This window comes from Leopardus geoffroyi, chromosome A1 (genome assembly GCF_018350155.1).
Source record: "Leopardus geoffroyi isolate Oge1 chromosome A1, O.geoffroyi_Oge1_pat1.0, whole genome shotgun sequence".
Lineage (NCBI taxonomy): Eukaryota > Metazoa > Chordata > Mammalia > Carnivora > Felidae > Leopardus > Leopardus geoffroyi.
Window position 1 is genome coordinate 34,123,048 of NC_059326.1, and position 13,599 is coordinate 34,136,646.

Below are 13,599 nucleotides of genomic sequence, written 5' to 3' on the forward strand. Positions count from 1 at the left end.
GACAGAGAGAGAGAATCAAGCAGGGTCCACACTCAGTGTGGGGATCAATCCCACAACCTTGGGATTGTGACTTGAGCTGAAATCAAGAGTCAGATGCTCAACAGACTGAGCCACCCAGCCACCCCATGAGCTTTTTGGATCTATGTAAGTGGTTGCTTTTTTCAAAACTGTTAGAAAAATTCTAATCGTTAACTCATCAAATATTTTTTTCTGCTACCTTATCTCTCTCTTCTCTTTTGATACTTTCCAAAACACACATATGTTAGACTCTTTGTCCTTGAGATCCTTTTTTTTTTTTTAAAGTAAATTCTGTGCCCAAAGTAGGGCTGGAACTTATGGCCCCAAGATCAATAGTCCCGTGCTTTACCAACTGAGCCAAGGAGGTACCCCTCTGTTCTCTTATTTTTAATTGTTTCCTCTTCATTCTTGAGACTGGATCATTTCTATGATTGTCTCTTTGAGATCACTAAACTTTTTTTCTATCATCCTCAATCTGCTGTTAAGTCCATGCAGTGATTTTATCATTTCATATTGTATACTTTTAAGATCTAAGATTTCTGTTTTATTCTTCTATAGTTTTTATTCTTTTTTTTTAGATTCCTTGTATGCTAAATCATTAAGATCACATTTTCTTTTGAGTCATTAAACAAACTTATTATAGCTAATATCTGTTAATTTCAATGCCTGGACTATCTCAGGTTTTTTTGTTTGTTTTGTTTTTTGTTTTCTTGCCTCAAGTTATTTGTTTGTTTTGTTTTTTGTTTGTTTTGTTTTGTTGTTTTGTTTTTAGTGGCTGTTTTTTTCCCCTTGATTTTTGATAACATATTCCTGATATTTGTAATTTTTATTGAATCCTTCGTGAAGTTTGTATTTTATTGTTGTTTTCTTTGCAAAACTTTGATATTGATTCATTAAATAAGGTATTATAATTCAATACTTTATGATTTATTTTTAACCATGATAAAAATCTACTCTATTATGTTCATATTTGAAACTGCATCGTTTGAACATTCGCCATCATTTCTTTCTTTGAATGTTTATGTATTTATTTCAAGAGACAGAGAGAGCACAGGAGAGCAAGCAGGAAAAGGGCAGAGAGAGAAGGATAGAGAGGATCCCAAGCAGGCTTTGTGCCGTCAGTACAGAGCCTGAGGCAAGGGGCTTTTTATACCAGCAACCTGTGAGATCATGACGTGAACCGAAGTCGAGTCGGTTGCTTACCCAGTGCCCCCATCACTCCTTAAATAATAAATACTTGCTATATTTTTTAATTACCAGGAAAATGTATATGTGAATACTTAAATTTGCTAAGAAATCACATGATTATGAATTAATTTTGTTTCACTATAATAAAACTTATGAACAATAATAATAGAAATAGCAAAATTTAAAAGTCAGCATCTTATACTTTGAGTTGTTCTTATTTATTTATTTTACCCAAAGGGCTTATATCCAACTGTTTGATTAAGATTTCTTCTTATGTTGGCAAAAATAGTCAAATACTTTTGGTTGGCCCTATTTTCCAAGGTGGTAGTAATTTTCACAAATCTTTCTTTAAAAAAGCAGCTTCTTCTTTTTTAATCAAGGTGGGCTATGGTGATGAAATGTATTATTTTATAATATTCTTTGAGAAAATAATGCAAAATAATGAGTAAAGTAGTAATGCAATCCTACAATCAATCTTTTATATTCATTACTTTTAGACTTCTAGATATCGGTTCTCTTATGATATTGCTTATGAAGAATGCAGGGTCATTTGCTTTCTAGTTACACATGAGTAAACTGCCAGACCTAACCTTTGTTCTGCTTGCTAGAATGGTCCATCTTGCTCCTGTTCAGCATGAACAAGGCAGCCCCAGCTAATTGGGCAATTAAAATTAAGGAGCATGCAGCACAAAGAGATTCTCCACATTCAACTCAACTCAGCAAAAAATATTGTTAATTCAACATTAAAATGAACTTCCATTTTAAATAAACACTAGGCTTTGTATTGCTCCTTGCTGGACCTAAGGCTAATATTTTTATCTTGCTGAAAAAAAGTTTAGGTTGATGGGACAATATTAAGTATTAAGTTTCGGGTGCTTTTTCTACCATGAAAGTGCCTGTCTGGAACATCTTGACCAATTTTTATGGCAGGGATATAGACAATGTCAAAATTCAAAGCAGGTTGTAGCTTGTGGTGAAAATAAATCTGTTTTTAGGAGCATAGTATAAGGTTTGACTAATTCTTTTACCATTATACTGCTGCTTCTATTCTTTGAATTGAGCTGTCCTAGAGGTACTAGACTCTAAATTGTTTGTATCATTCCATATATTTAAAATAGCATACATATAAATATATACTTACATAATGGCTATATATGATTTGTGTGTATAAATTTCTGATGATATCAGTTTAAAAAAAACAGAACTTTCTCTTTTTTTGCTATCCTTAGGAAATATGCTTTAAACTGTTCTTTTCTTTTTAAATTTTGATTTAATTCCTTGATTCATATTATACTATTTTCTGTTGCATTATTTACAATAATCAATAATTTTCTCCATCTTTCTGCCTGATAAACAGCATTCTCAAGTTTTTATTTATTATATTCTTGCACATACCTCCACTGTCTTTCCAGCTGGAACATTTACTGTTAGTGCCTCAGGTCTGTTATGTAAGGTCAGAGATTTGTTCAGTCTTAGCAAGCAGCTAGAGAGATCATCTCTCTTTTCTTGGTGATATGTAAATGAAGCCTTTAAAACAATCACTTTGACTTCTCTAGACCCTGCCTTTGGTTTTCAGAGGTCATTTAATTTAAAGTGATCATGGTCTGGATCACAATTGGCATTGTGTATTCTTCCATTTTGTTACAATGGCACTCTTCTGTTCCATGTGAAAAAAAATCTTAGCACATCTAATGATGTTGCTTTCCTTAGGGCTTCAAATGCAAAGTAAAAGATAAATCGAGCACAGGGGAGAAAGAAGACTTATTTACGTGGAAGTATGCCTTTGTTATAAACATGAAGATGATGGTTGAAATGTTGAAGGGCTAGCAATTACAATCAGTATGTGAGTTCATATAATTTGCTTTCTGCACTACTCCATAATCCATATTTTTTCTGAATATATATATATATATATACACACACATATATATATTTATATATGTGTGTGTATATATATATATATATATATATATATATATATATATATAATACTTCCTGGTTTTCCTTAGTATCTGCAGCCATTTTAATGTATTGTTGATCCTGTCAGTGAGGATAGTACATTATCTTATCCATTAGCAAATGCCACTGTAGGGAAATACTATTGCAGGAAATATGCAGTCACCAATATTTTATATGTGACCATGGATAGGATGCAAAATATACTAAACCATTGATTACCAGCACAGTTTGTTCATACCATGAATTTTTTTACAACTGTATAAGTTAATCAACTGCATATGACTTTTCAGAGTGCACAGGTATAATACATGTAATGGGTCTCAGGAATGCATGTGCCAACCTGAACCAAAAAATTAGTAGATTTAGTTTAAAAAATATTTTGTATATCTAAATTCTGAAATTTGATGCTAAAATGCCCATGTTGGCCTTATAGTATGCAATGATAGTTGACGTTTAGAACCAAATCTTGTTTGCCACAGATACATTGAGAAGGTGATAGAGACTGACATCAAAAGACCAAGCTAATAGTCTGTAATGTGGAGGCTTCATGCTTAACTTCATTAATGTCACTTTCTGTTATGGGCTCACTCTTGTTAAGAGTGTTTCTAGCTTCAAGGAAGAATAGCAATAAACTATCTACAAGTAGAATGGCAGACAAGCAAAGATTTTGGCCACAAATCTCTTCTCTCTGTATACATATTAACTCTGCTTCTGACATAGATATCAGAGCGTCGTCTTTAAATTTTTTTCAGAGCATTGCCTTAAAGTGAAGACAATGTGCATTTCATGCTTTAAACGAAACAGTTTTAGCGATAAGGTCAACAGCAACTAAATTCTAAAGCCTTGCTGTACAGACTATGCCGTGGAGTAACGGCATCAACATGACGTACCTGCGCACAGCTTAGACATGCAGCTAATTAAGTCCACCTTGGACTCCTAAACCATAGTTGGCATTTTAATAAAGCTCCAGGCTATTTGAATTCTTAGTCAAGTTTGAGAAGCATTTCTCTAAAATACCCTTAGTTTGCCACATGTTGAATACTATTTTTTAGAAAAATATTTAATGTTTTATTTGTTTGGGGGGGGGGGCGTGCAGAGAGAGAGGGAGACACAGAATCTGAAGCTGTCTGCACAGAGTCGGATGTGGGGCTTGAGCTCACATACCTTGAGATCATGACCTGAGCCGAAGTGGGACTCTTAACTGACTGAGCCCCCCCAGGTGCCCTTAAATCCTGTTTACCTATGACCCAATAGGGCTTGTTTCTGTATGTGCCGAGAAAATAATAGGAGCCCAAGTACACAAATATTGTACAAGGTGCTGGAGCATGCCAACAGAATATGAGTGCCTGTGAAGACTTGTGTTATGGACTCAGATTGGAAGTTATAAATCCTATGACACGAGCAGGAATTTCTTAGGGGAGTATGGCAACCAAAATGTTTCAACTGCAGTAATTAGTTCATTAGAGGAACGTGGTAATATCTAGTTTTTGCTCAAGTCATACAGCATGTTTTTATTACCTTGTTCTACAATATTTCTAATGATCAAAGCAGAAACAAAATCCTTTTTATAACAGGTGAATCTAAATTTGAAATAAATACGTTAAATGAAAAGAGTCTGCCATCAATTTTTCTTATTTCTGAAGCACGTGAAGATTTTTTATATTACAATTTTTAATAACGATTCATTATGCAATTGTGAATACATTTTTCTATGCTGAAGGTAGTTGTTTGGTGTGGGCTTTCTTTTCTGCTGTATTTTAAATATAGATTTGCTTTAATTTTTTCAAGCATTCTTTAATTTCTAATTATTATTTATTGGTTCGCTAACATGTTCTAACTGGCATGGGCCCTTTAGAAATTCCCTATGGGTATTCACACTGTTCGTTTCTCTTTTTGAGAGCAAATGTATATGTATGTATGCTCTGCCAAGGTACTAAGCTGTATAATCCTCACAAGTTAAATTTAGATTTTTCTAGGTATCAGTGATGCCTTAAGTACATCACCAAAAAAAAAGAAAAAGTTACTTATTCACTCTGGAGTTTGGAAAGGAATGTGAAATTTTCACTGAAAAATGATTTACAGTTCTTGGAAACAAAATGTATTATAAATATGAAAATGGTAATGGAATTTCTCAAATGTATACTTTTGAATTTCTGGCAATTTGGGGAGAAAAGGGGGTGAAATATTTTGAATTTTTTTTTCCAAGTTGTTTTGAATTGCACTATTTCTAGCTCTAGTATTTCATAATGAATCTGGACATTTTCTGGCAAAGACGCATCTGTGAGCTACTGCAAGATAATTCTGTAGTACATCAAAGAAATTAATGACAGAAAGAGTTAATTCTATTTCTAAAAGAAATAGCTGCTTTGTGGAGCTAGAAAGAAGTTGAGGCTACTGGGATAATCTGAGTCAATTATATTGAATTCACATAGGGTGATTATGTTGTACTCAGCCCCTCCCTCTGCCAGCTGTTCTTAATCAGTCCTGACTCCTTAGTTCAACTAATGCCCCTACAATGCTGATTCTGTCTTGCTCAAGCAAGACTCCTTAATAATTGCCCCCTCATTTGGATCAATCTCTGCCATCACTTGCCTTTCTCCTTTTTGCTTCCTTTGGGCTGTTTTTGACTTCTTTACATCAAGTATTGTTGATTTCTTGTTTTTCTTTGCCATAAAATGTGAAATTTGCATATAATGTGAAATTCACAAGGTCCACTGATTTATTTATTTATTTTTTCAAACAGCAGACTAGAGGTTCAGAGAAGTAGAAGAACTTCGCTTTTATTGCTACGGTCAATTGCTAGAGCTAAAAAGAACATAAAAGAAATATATATACTCCCATTTAAAAATTATTTCTTGAACTGTATTTGTCATCTGTGGTAGTTTTTGTCCATCTGTTTTGTATGCCATTTTAGACTAAGGGTGACGTATTTACTAAATGGAAAGGAAATCATTTGTATCCATCACACATTGACTTTTTCTGGCATCTAGTTTCAAAGAGTCATAGATAAATAAAACACTCTCCTTCTTCCAAGACCATATTTCTACATTTGTGTAAGACATTAATTATTTTACACCAATGTTTAGTAATTTTATGGAAGGGGATTCCTTTCCCGATCACGTAATACCAAATTGCCACATTGTGGGGCATCCATATTACTTTCTGCTTAATAGAAACTGTATGTAATCTGGTATCTTTGATGATGGTAATTAAATGCATTGACATATATCATCAATGAATAGCTGACTTCTCAATGTACCCGGATAGCTGGTACCACGTAGTAACTGTTGGCCTTTACTACTTGCCTGTACCTGTTACTGCACATGTTTAAAATATTATTTAATTCAGATTGTTAATACATTTTCAGTACAAAAACCTATGAGGTAAGTCTGATTCCAGTTTACTGATACACAACTTAAACTTCATGAACTGAATGCCTGTATTTTAGTTAGGATTTTTACCCCGGGAACAAAGCAAGTTCTTCTTTATCACTTCAGGCCCTGACTATCTTACCTTCCTAGCTGTTTTAGACTCACAGAGGTCAAATGCCATACACAGCATGTCAACCATACTCTTTCTTTATCCATTACTATATGCCCTGGCTTCCTTATTCCTATGGCAGTCCAGTCTCTTTCACCCAGGTATTGATACATTTTTCAAAATTATCCTTGTCTTCTCCTCATCTGCAAAACCCCATTAATTTTTTTCTAACGTTTATTCAGTTTTGAGAGACAGAGACAGACTGAGAGTGGGGGAGGGGCAGAGAAAAAGGGAGACACAAAATCTGAAGCAGGCTCCAGGCTCCGAGCTGTCAGCACAGAGTTCGACGCAGGTCTCGAACATACAAACCATGAGAGCATAACATGAGTCGAAGTCGGCCGCTTTACTGACTGAGCCACCCAGGGCCCCTGCAAAACCCCATTTTTTAGTGATTTAAGAAAAAAATTAACATAGAAGCAAAATACGCAGTTAATAATCTTATGCTAATGTATTAATAATTCATGTAACTTGATGTCTTTCTTTTCCCAAGAGGTCAGTATTTAGAGAGAGATGGAAAACCTATGTTCATTCTAAGGCATTGCGAATAATGGAATTTCCAATGATGAGAAAGTGACTTTGGGCAGGAGAAGTTTTCTCCCATTAGCATTACAGATACCCATGAGGAATGGTGTGTTGGAACCGGTTTGTATCAACTCGTGAGAACCAAATGTTAATGGTAAGGAACACTGTCCCCGTGGATCTTACATTCTAGTGCATGGTAACAACACATCAATAACAACTAAAAAAAAAAAAAAAAAACAAAAAAACAAAAAAAAAAAAAACAGAAAAACAAAAAAAACAAAACAAAAACAAAAACAAAAATAACCCAAAGAGAAAACTAAGATACACATGTGCAATATATTTTAGGTAAGATATTAGTGAAATCTTACTGACAATGTAACATTTGAGTTGTGACTTGAAGGAAGCAAGAGAGTGAGCTTTATGAATATCTGAGGCCGAATATTCCCAGTAGAGAGAATAACAAGTGCAAAGGTCCTGTGGTATGAGTGTGGCTGCTGTGTTGGAGGAAAAGTGAGGGTCATATGACTAGAGTTGAGTGAGACAAAAGTGAGGAGTTGGTGATCACAGCAGAGAAATAACAAATGGCCAGATTACAGAGGGACTTGTGGTTGCAGTAAGAACTGTGTACTCTAGATGATCTGAGAAGAAAGAAATGCACGGAATCCCTTTTTTAATAGGATCTACCTGGCTGTTAATGAGAAAAGATTGGAAAGGAGAAGAATAAACACAGAGAAACCTATTGGGATGTGATAGGATATCCAGGAGGCTTGGAAGATAACAGTTGCAGCAATGATGATAAAAATCAAGTGATACTCCTTGCCAAGACATAGTTAGGATACCTGGGTTGAATGAGAAAAGAAGGTAGGCTGACTCTAAGGTGTTTATCTCAGCAACTAGGTGGGGGATTTGCAGTAATTAAGGGTTTGAAAGGGAACCACAGCTCTTTTGGGAACTACTGTATTAAAACTTCCTAGTAGACTTTTGAATGGGGATGTCGAGTAAGCAGTTAGGTATCCACAAGTCTGAAGATCACGGAAGAAATATAGGCTTAAGATATAGGGTGATGTATTTATGTGTTTGTTTATTATTTTCTCATTAAGATTTGTTTTAATAGGTATTAAAATGCTGTGACAGATTTTTCATCAAATTTTTTTTCCATTAAAAAGTACTGATTTTGGGGCGCCTGGGTGGCGCAGTCGGTTAAGCATCCGACTTCAGCCAGGTCACGATCTCGCGGTCCGTGAGTTCGAGCCCCGCGTCGGGCTCTGGGCTGATGGCTCAGAGCCTGGAGCCTACTTCCGATTCTGTGTCCCCCTCTCTCTCTGCCCCTCCCCCGTTCATGCTCTGTCTCTCTGTCCCAAAAAATAAATAAACATTGAAAAAAAAATACTGATTTTAAAAACCAATAACCTAAAAATGACACACACACACAACACATGGTCCACAAAACATTCTTTCCTTCTGAAGGTTTTAGGATGCATTGCTAACACCATCCAGTCTTTTACTATTAATCTTAAATGGCCAATTGACACAAACTGTTCTGAGACTATTCTTCCACCACTAATTAAGACTGGGGTGGCAGGGGGCACCTGGGTGGCTCAGTCAAGCATCCAACTCTTAATTTCGGCTCAGGTCATGACCCCAAGGATTCATGAGATTGAGCCCGCATCAGGGTCTGTGCTGACAGCAAGGAACCTGCTTGGGATTCTCTCTCTCTCTCTCTCTCTCTCTCTCTGCCCCTCCCCTGCACATTTATGTTCTAAATAAATAAATAAATAAACTTAAAAAATAAAGACTGGGGTGGCTGGTACTGGGGATGATATTCATTTAGCCTTCTGAGCTTTCTGGGAGGACTTGGTGTCCCTACCAGCTCCAGCTACCTTCTCGTCCACTGCTTTGACGACACCCACACCAGTCGTCTGTCTCATGTCACGAACAGCAAAATGGCCTGGGGGAGGATAGTCACAGAAGCTCTCAACACACATAGGATTGCCGTGAACCACATTAACGATGGCAGCATCACCAGATTTCAAGAACTTGGGGCCATCTTCCAGTGTTTTCCCCGAACGACGATCAGTCTTCTCCTTCCACTCAGTGAACCTGCAGGCAATGTGAGCTGTGTGACCGTCTAGCACAGGTGCATATCCAGCACTGATTTGGCCTGGATGGTTCAGGATAATCCCCTGAGTCGTGAAGCCAGCTGCTTCCACTGATGGGTCATTTTTGCTGTCACCAGCCACATCACCCTGGCCAACATCTTTGACAGATACGTTCTTGACATCGAAGCCAACATTGTCCCCAGGAAGAGCCTCACTCAGAGCTTCATGGTACATTTCAACACACTGTACTACAGTTGTAACATTGCCTGGAGCAAAGGTGACCGCCATGTCAGGTTTAAGAACACTAGTCTACACCCGGCACCCAGGGACAGTACCAATTTTGTAGACATCCTGGAGGCTTGCATCCTCAGACACGAGGGCTTGTCAGATGGATGAGTTGGTGGCAGAATGCAATCCAGAGCTTCAAGCAGTGTGGTTCCATTGGCATCACAATCTTCACAGTTAACTTTCCATCCCTTGAACCAAGGTGTGTTTGCAGTTGGCTCCAGCATGTTGTCACCATTGCAACCAGAGAATGGCACAAATGCTACTGTGTCAGGGTTGTAGCCGATTTTCTTGTTGTAGGTGCTACTTCCTTAACAATTTCCTCATATCTCTTCTGGCTGTAGGGTGGCTCAATGGAATCCGTTTTGTTAACACCAACAATAAGTTGTTTTACACCCAGGGTGTAAGCCAGAAGGACATACTCACGGGTCTGCCCTTTCTTGGAGAACCTGCTTCAAATTCACCAACACCAGCAGGAACAATCAGGACGGCACGGTCAGCCTGACATGTACTATAATCCTCCTTTTGATAAAGTTATTGTGTCCTGAGACAACAGTGATAGTCACAGGATGCTTGCTGGTCTTGAACTTCTACAGAGAGATATCAATGGTGACACCATGTTCATAATCAGCTTTTGGTTTATTCAAGACCCAGGCATACTTGAGGAGCCTTTTCCCATCTCGGTGGCCTCCTTCTCAAACTTTTCCATTGTTCTTTTGTCTATCCCACCATAATTTGTAGATGCGATGACTAGTAGTTGTAGACTTTCCCAAATCTATGTGTCCAATGATGACAATGTTGATACGATTTTTTTCCTTTACCATTTTTTTTAGGATTAGTGGTGCTTTTCATGACACCTGTGTTCTAGTGGGAAACCCATTGCAAAAAAGTAGTAAATGGTATTTAAATCATGAGGCAGGATGGGGTCACTTGAGTAAATATAGGTAGAAAAACAAGTCTATTTAATAAGGTAGACTTTACCCAGAATATTATAGTTAAACCACTACCCACAAAATAGTTTCTCTCCTTCCTTCACCTCATATACATATTAATATAAACAAAACACTGTTCCATTACATATACTTTATAAAAATCTGATTAACTCTTCCTAATGCTTTAAAATTCAGCTTAACCATCAAATTCTCCATATATCTAGAGAATGGTTGAATTATTAGTTTAATGGAAAATTATAGAATCATACATTAATCCCCCTTTATTTAACATATTTCTGCAGTGTTACTGTCTCTTTTTCATATTTCTAATCCATTAGATCATGAATTTCCTAAAGGCAGGTATCACATATTTCCAATGCCCAGCACCCCACTTGAAAATTTGAAGACACTTAGTGTATTAAAAAATAAAATAAAAATAAATAGGAACAGAAAGCAAGAGGGGAAGAAGGATAAAGAGAGTTTCCAGGTAAACAGTGGAAGTGAATGTGGGGGAGGGAGACAAATATCTATTTTATCTAGTGTGTAAGGCTGGTTCTGAAAAGTCGCTTGCAATTTGTACAAACACAGAATACATACCATATAGCTTAGCAGAACATGATTCAATTTCCTCTTCTCTGAAATGACAGTGTTGAACTAAGTCCTTCCCAGCTTTAAAATGCAAAGGCTTTATGACTCTCAGATTCCCAAGTGAAATATGACCTATGATTCGTGTTTTCTCTTCCCCGTGTTTGGTCATTCCAGGTTATCTAAAACCTTTTTGCTGACCGTGGATGCCTTCACCACCCCTGTTTAGTCTTACTTCCTCTCAGCCCTGACTCAGTAGACTTTAATTCCATCATTATTTTACAAGTTATTATTGCTCTCAAAAAACTCGTGTTTGCTGCATTTGCGATTTTTGGGTTAGCTCTGTGTTGCCTTGACTTCCCTTTTCACTTTGTAAAGCAAAAGAGAAGAAAACCAAACCAACAAAGCCCCTCTTTTTTCTCTCTTAAAAAAAAAAAAACAGTTTTGACATTAGTTGGAAAGATTATCGGCAAATACTATCACTTAAAAAATGCTGAAAAAGACATTGAATAGAAAACTGTGACAAGATTTGTAGTCATTATAATTCGTTCACTTGTGTTTCAGAGAAGCCATTGATTGATACTGTTCCATAGTTTGCCATATATTACCAAATAATAGTTAATAAACACCTGCCTTTATCCTCTTGCCATCTTTTTTGCTTCATTCAAAGTTTGCTGCTGAAAACATAAGCCAGTGAAACATGTGCTTGATGTAGATTTTATTATAAACTGATTCCATTTAATTCAGCCTTCAGTGGTGACTTATTTCTGAAATTAGGCACTTTCTATACCAATTCCAAAAGCTCAAAACTTTTATTCTTCTTCCTTGATTATAGAAAATCCCATGAAGAGAAGTATTAGATTTAGAATTCAAGTGTTTATGGTGAGGTGAAATAAAGCTCCAAAGTCTAAAACTCATTAAACTAAAACATATTAGGTCAACTTTAAATCTGTTTCTCACTTACTGCTTAAAAAAATAACACAAGCTCATTAGTCTTCCTGTTCTTGTCAAATACACAACCTAGAGTTGATTTTTCATTAGAGAGGAGATTAAATTTAAAAACCGGGACGATGGAACCTTTAAGTAATACTGAGTAAGTCATATTATATTTGTAACCTAAATCTTCCTTTGCAATTGTTAAATAATTAAATAAATTATATTTAGTACACTGCTTTAGTGCCAATATGGTTATTTTGTCCAGACCTACTTTCCTACCATGGATTGATTGTACATATTGTATATATCAGTTAGGAGTCATTTCAACCAATCAAATGGCAGGTGCTTACTAAATTTTTATAAGGTCATCAATGGTGCATTTGGTTCTATAGAATGGTAGCTTCCAAGTTTTTTAGTTTTAATGTTTATTTACTTTTGAGAGAGAGGGAGCCAGAGAATCCCAAGCAGGCTCCTCGCCATCAGTGCAGAGTCTGATGCAAGGCTTGAACCTACAAACTATGAGATCATGACTGAACCAAAATCAAGGGTCAGAGGCTTAATCAACTGAGCCACTCAGGCTCCCCTCAAACTTTTTAAACTAAGACCTACAGTTTAGAAATATATTTGTTTTGTGAACCAGCATATGTGCACACATTTCAACAAAAAGAAAATTTCAGGAAAAAAATTGAGGCTTATATAGTGAAACACTCTGATGTTATCTTTGCTTTCTTCTCTGCTCCATTCAGCTATTTTATTATATAATATTTAAAATGTTGATTGAGACTCAGGACCAGCAGATTGAAAAATATCGCTCCAGAGTACATAAGGATTCTGTCTTTAGGAAGGTTGCAGCTAAGTTAGGAGAGAAGAATAACATGAAACAAAATAGAGCCTAATAACAAAATCAGTCAAATTGTCTTCCAAAGAATGAAATCTGAGCCAAACTGTGAAGAACAAAAAGAACGTAGCCAAGTGAAGGAGCAAGTGGGAAAGGCCAAATCAAAGGAACAAACATGAGTGTGTGTGTTCCTAGCATAGTAAGCAGACAATTCTGGTTGAAATGCAAGATATGCTTTGGGCACTAGGGAATTCTAAAGACAAAGAAATTATTTGTTCTTAAATGCACAATAAGTCTGAAAATAAGAGAGAGAAGTTTACACCTAATATAGGAGAAACTACAGAGCAATTTAAGGATCTTGATCATTACAAATGTGTTGATGAAATATTTTAAAATGGTTGTAATATTAAAAAAAAAAAATATATATATATATATATATATATATATACACACACACACACACACAAACGATTTATAAAGAGTGGCTCTAGGGAGGGAGACTCACTCTGGTAGTAATTCTGATGTCATGTGGATAGAATCTAGATCAGGTGGTAGTATCCAGAAAGTATATCAAATAAAGCTATTGGCATGGCTTATGAATTCTTTGCTTACAGAGATTATGTATATATATATTAGTATCTATTATCAGATTGATTACTTTAAATTTTTACATCTCAAAATGTTATACATTAGAGTA

The 13,599-nt window shown here is 36.1% G+C and overlaps 1 pseudogene; it reads right to left on the bottom strand.

The window, feature by feature from the left end:
* Positions 1–9,050: 9,050 nt before the first annotated feature.
* On the bottom strand, positions 9,051–10,491 carry LOC123608829 (annotated as a pseudogene).
* Positions 10,492–13,599: the final 3,108 nt, after the last annotated feature.